The 5986-nt window shown below is 40.0% G+C and overlaps 1 long non-coding RNA gene across 1 annotated transcript; it reads left to right on the forward strand.

Moving 5' to 3' along the window:
- The first annotated feature begins 2784 nt into the window (after nucleotides 1–2784).
- LOC133474183 (uncharacterized) lies at nucleotides 2785–5567 on the forward strand. Its single transcript, XR_009787390.1, has 3 exons — nucleotides 2785–3038; nucleotides 4329–4436; nucleotides 4509–5567. It is a non-coding gene; the product is annotated as an uncharacterized LOC133474183 (long non-coding RNA).
- The last annotated feature ends 419 nt before the right edge of the window (nucleotides 5568–5986 follow it).

Consider the following 5986-nt stretch of genomic DNA (forward strand, 5'->3'; position numbering starts at 1 on the left):
GTTGCATTAATGACTGATGTTTGTTTCCACTCCATTTTATTGGTCTGCTGCACAGAAAGTGAGCATGTGCCTGTGGCTAAAAAGCGAAGCGTGGCGAGTCTGTCGCCAAAATGTACAATTGCCGTCAATGAGTAGAGTCAAACGCCTCTCGCCAATTTCCTCTCTTTGTATTATAATGTAGCAACAGCAGCCAGGACAATCTGCTTTTTCCTTCACAATCGAGCCATGCTGTTTATTGTTTAATAAAAAAAATAATACAACACAGTACTGTTCATGTAGCGCCTCAAAACGGGGAATCCAAGTTTTTCTTTTGCAGCGAGTTGGTGTATGTGTGAGGGTCAATCGCCTAATGTACGAGTGTGTGTGTCACAGACTGCAGTTTTCGCTATTTTCCAGTTACGTCACGTTTGGTCGTGTCGCTCGATGTGCAGCAGCTTTAACATAGCAACATTCTCCATTTAACTAAAAAGTAGAAATTGTCGGTCCACACAAGTATGTCTTCTACTGGCTTTGTGGAGCATATGGATAGCTTCTAAAATATAGCACAAATCAAACTTAACCGTTCAACTTGGAAGCAAAAAGTGTCTTGGCTGTGGATTTTGGAATTGTCTCCACCAGAGGGAAGCAATACACAACTCATCTGTCAAGGAAATAATCCACACAATTGATAGATAAAACTATTCATCCAGCCATACAACCGTCCAGAGCAATGGTGAGTGTGGTCAGGAAGTGAAGAAACGGGTCCAAGCAGGTTGGAACGGGTGGAGGAAGGTGTCAGGTGTGTTATGTGACAGAAGAGTCTCTGCTAGGATGAAGGGCAAAGTTTATAAAACAGTGGTGAGGCCAGCCATGATGTATGGATTAGAGACAGTGGCACTGAAGAGAAAACAGGAAGCAGAGCTGGAGGTGGCGGAAATGAAGATGTTGAGGTTCGCTCTCGGAGTGACCAGGTTGGATAAAATTAGAAATGAGCTCATCAGAGGGACAGCCAAGGTTCGATGTTTTGGAGACAAAGTTAGAGAGAGCAGACTTCAATGGTTTGGACACGTCCAGAGGAGAGAGAGTGAGTATATTGGTAGAAGGATGATGAGGATGGAGCTGCCAGGCAAGAGAGCTAGAGGAAGACCAAAGAGAAGGTTGATGGATGTCGTGAGGGAAGACATGATGGCAGTTGGTGTTCGAGAGGAGGATGCAGGAGATAGGCTCTCATGGAAAAGGATGACGCGCTGTGGCGACCCCTAACGGGACAAGCCGAAAGGAAAAGAAGAAGAGATCCAGCCATACATAAAGAATGTTTTCTGTTTCAGGGTATGGTTTTCTTGATGCTACTCAGCCACAAACTAGTGGATTATATATATATATATATATATATATATATATATATATATATATATATATATATATATATATATATATATATATATATATACCATTACCATCTTCAATTTCAACACACTGTTATCATTTCAGTAGCAAGGAAGCCTTGCAGGAGACAATAAATGGTGTGACATTTTACTGCATGCTTTGAATGTAAAAAAATAAAACAAATAGCACCATCTGGTGGTCAAATATACAAATTAAGACATTGAAAGCCAGTATTCCAAATTGAAGGTTTAACATAAATGATTGCATTGGTTTATGTTCATGTGGGATCAAAACACCTGGTCAGTAGTGAGTCCTGAGTATATTTTGCTTTTAAAAAAATGCCCTGTTGTTGAAAGTAATTACAAAGTGCCCTCATTTCCTCGTGAGGCTTTAAATAACGCTGAAGTGACAGTTTTGTAAGTTGTCATTTCTTCTGCCCTGGATGTTGGCAGCCTTGTGGCCATGTGCTCATTATCTGCTCTTACAGCTTTTGACTCCGGCACGGCAATTACATCCTCGGACGCACTGATTAATCCAACACTGAGGGTTTATTTTTTATTTATTTATTTTCTGAATTCAAAACGATAAGAACATTGGCAGACACTTTGCCAAGGAGGAGTTGCTCATTTATGCCTATAGCTCTTACGTTACAATAAGAAGTTTCAATGGCTGCTTAAGTATTCTATAAAATCTTCAATAACTGAGGGATTAATGTAATCCATTTAATTCCAGAAATGAAAGGGATGTGATGTGGTGTTTAAGCAATAAACATTTCTGTGTCACTGCACTGCACTTGAACATATACATACCTCTACCTCAAAAAAGGGTGGGGGGGGGGGGGGGGGGGGGGGTTGGTTCCTACTTTTTTAAAATTCTCACATGGAAATTGAAGAGAATTTCTCTTGCTAACCAAAACAGCAGCATCTACAAAGGCTTGTTGCCAGGATCTCCAAAGAACTAAAGTGTTTTAAAAATAATAATAATAATAATTATAATACATTTTATTTGTAAATTCCTTTCGAGACCATCAAGGACACTGTACATAAAAAGCAACAATAAGAACAGAATTATACAGAGAAAGTAAAAGAATAAAACAATTACAAAAAAAAAAAAAAAAAACAGGGCAGTGGAGGGTAGAAAAGTATAAAGTAAAAATACTCCTATGCCTTGGCCAAACATGGCCAGACATAAATTACACACACACACGCACACACTTGGAGGTGCGCCCCCCCCCTTTCATTCTGTCAACTTATTTCTCCACCACCCATTTCCTTCTCACATGCCTTCTTTCTTTTCAACATTCTCACCTCGCCATCGTTTTGCAAGTTGCTGACAAAGGAAATTGAGGTGACCCTGAGCCAATCAGATCTCAGCAAAAATATGGACGAATCCAAAGTGGTTTGGGGGAGGGGGGCGGAGACCACAATACTGCTAAATTGTTGGTCGCACAGTGCGCAGCACAGCAGCAACGGTCCGGTCCCACGAATTCATGATTTATCAACACATTCTGCTGTAGCCCGGCACCTGCGTGCACGGCTTTGTTGACAATATTAGACGGACTACCCATTAAGTCTTCTTTTATTTGTTGGATAGTAGTCTCGAGTTACGTTTTGTTCAAAGATAGCTCTACACGCGCCTGCTCCTCTGAGACACCTCTTGTCCTCAAAGCCCAGGTAGATATCATATTAATAATGCATTTGATTGTGCTAGACACTGATAAAGTTGTCGTGAGGTTAGGAGAAGCTTTCCAGAAGCACCATTTAGGTCTACCTCAACCCGGCAGATGCTTTAGTCAAGCAACGCTTTGGCCTAGCTAATGCTATCGCCTAGCCCAGTGCTTCCATCTTTTTACCTAAAAAAAAAAAAAAAAAAAAAGAAGACTACGTAACGTAGTAGGTTTAAGTGTTCATCAAAAAAGGCAGAGGTTTTATTCTCACAAGATGTATTGTAAACCACGTTAACATTATGCACAGTTGGAATATTAACACTGTGCTTAAATATAGGAAAAGCGGGGAAAAAAAGTATACTTAAATGATTAAATTAAATGTATTGCATATCAGTAAAATACAAAGTGTACAAGTTTAAAAGCAAATTGTTCTTTAAGGTTGAATGCAAATGTGTTGTAGCCTACTTAAAAGTTAAATACAGCGGAACTGTCCTTAAAAACTAAAAAATGTACTGCACATGAAAAGTAAAAATAATGTAGTGTACTAGATTTCAAATAAGTTTAAACCGATGTACGCCTAGCTACAAGCTTCATTCTAATATGTTTGAATGTATTTCATGTTTCATATGTTTAAAAATGCACTTAAGTCATTCTTTTTGATTCATTCTTGAGCGAATCCTCATACCAGTAGTGGTACTTGTACCACACTTTGAGAATCACTGCCTTAGCACCTACTTTAGCTTTGTACATGCTCAAGAGGCACGTGGCCATACATTTGGATGGGTAGATATGACGCGCCCCTTTTAAGATCATGCCTATGGGGACACTAAGCTAGGATTGTGTATATTATAATGTTTAATATGGTTCTATAAATATATTTATGCAAATGAAGGCCTCGCCCTATTAGAGTCACAATGCTGGCCCAATTTGCCCTTGAGTAAATAACTACATGAGCCAATTTAGTTATCTCACTAGCAGTGATTCTCAATGGGTGGGTCATGGACACCAAGTGAAAAATACATTTAAAAAGGTGCTTTTATTCTGGAAGTTATTTTATTTTGAAAGGACATTTTGTGCTGCTGTTCGGAGGCAAGATGTCTGAAATCTAGCCCAGGGTTTATAAAATGTGGATTTTTTGCATCAAATGTGACATAAATTCAAGTGTGTGTCTTGTTTTTATAAACATTTAGTTGTCATGCTTCCCCTCATTTTGGGTTCAGTGCAGAGAATAAATTATTTAATTTGTTCAGCATTTCTTCCGTTTCTATTCTCTCGTTTCTGTCATGTAATCAATCAGCGTCCCCCCCTCACTTGACAAGTTAAAGGGGGGAAAAAAACAACAACAGCAGCACCGCAAACTACGAGAGCAATGTCGACTCCACTCCGGCACAAAACATAGGCCTCGGTAAATATTAAATTTAAAAGGATTCCCAGATAAGGCGGTTTGAAAAATTGAGGCACCACCCCATTCTTCTAGATAAGAGAAGACGGAGCCATCTGGAGGCTGCCAGATAGCGAACTCCCACGCCATCCGCGAGACCTCACTCTCATCCGAGGCGGCGGCCGAAAGAAAGACGACTGACACTTTCATTTTGTTAACTTTCAAAATTAACTCATTGGCATTCAAAGCATATGCAGCTTTTTTTTTTTTTTTTTTTTTTTTTTTTTTTTGCTTCGTAAACATAATGTTACTCATGCAAAATCTTTGACGGGTCAGTCCCTCAACTAATGTTTATTATTGCTGTGTATTGTGCTAGTGAAGTATTTGTAATATTTTGCTCACCTCATTTAGCCACACGAGATGGTCAAAATATGAGAAACTGTCTTCAGTATGATGCACTGCACTTCTAGACCCAAGCAAGCAAACAAACATCTATCTATCAAGTCTCTCTCGCGCTTCTCCCTACTAGGGTCGCGGGTGGGCTAGAGTTTATCCCAGATGACTTTGGGCGAGAGACGGGTCACACATGAACTGGTTGTCAGCTAATCACGGGGCACATACAGACAAACAGCAGAGCTGCCCACCTATAGAAATTCACTACCAGAACAATTTGTCTGTATTTCCATTTCTTTAAAATTATGTCAAGAACATTACCACGGTACAGTTATTGCAGTATATCATGTAAAACACAGGTGTCAAACTGGTGGCCTGGGGGCCAGATCCAGCCCGCTGCAACATTTTATGTGGCCCTCGAAAGCAAATCATGTCCTTCAACTTAATGTTTCTTGCGAAAATATTAAAATTGAAAATTGTCTTCACTTCTAATAACGTTTAGAAATTGCAAGCATTTTTTCTTGCCAATCCCCCTTTTTTAACATGTTTTTAATGAGTTGTAAAAACATGTTTTTTTAAAGGCTTATGATTTAAAAACTAGTTATCCATCAATTTGTTGTGCATATGTATTATTATATGAGGTGCTAATTAATTTATTTGGGTTCATAGTCATAAGGGCCCTCTGAGGAAAATCATAACTACGTGATAAAAATGAGTTTGACACCCCTGATGTAAAAAGAATAAAAATAATTCTACATGCTGTTCAATTGCACAACATAATCATTACTCTTTGTCAATAGATTACGGCTTCAATATTTCCATCCATCCATTCATTTTCTGAGCCACTTCTCCTCACTAGGGTCGGGGGCGTGCTGGAGCCTATCCCAGCTATCACCGGGCAGGAGGCGGGATACACCTTGAGCTGGTTGCCAGCCAATCGCAAGGCACATACAAAGAAACAACCATTCACACTCACATTCACACCTACGGGCAATTTAGAGTTGTCAATTAACCTACCATGCATGTTTTTCGGATGTGGGAGGAAACCGGAGTGCCCGGAGAAAACCCACGCAAGCACGGGGAGAACATGCAAACTCCACACAGGCGGGCCGGGGATTGAACCCCGCTCCTCAGAACTGTGAGGCAGACGCTCTAACCAGTCGCTCACCGTGCCATGGCTT

Source organism: Phyllopteryx taeniolatus, chromosome 2 (assembly GCF_024500385.1).
Source record: "Phyllopteryx taeniolatus isolate TA_2022b chromosome 2, UOR_Ptae_1.2, whole genome shotgun sequence".
Taxonomy (NCBI): Eukaryota; Metazoa; Chordata; class Actinopteri; order Syngnathiformes; family Syngnathidae; genus Phyllopteryx; species Phyllopteryx taeniolatus.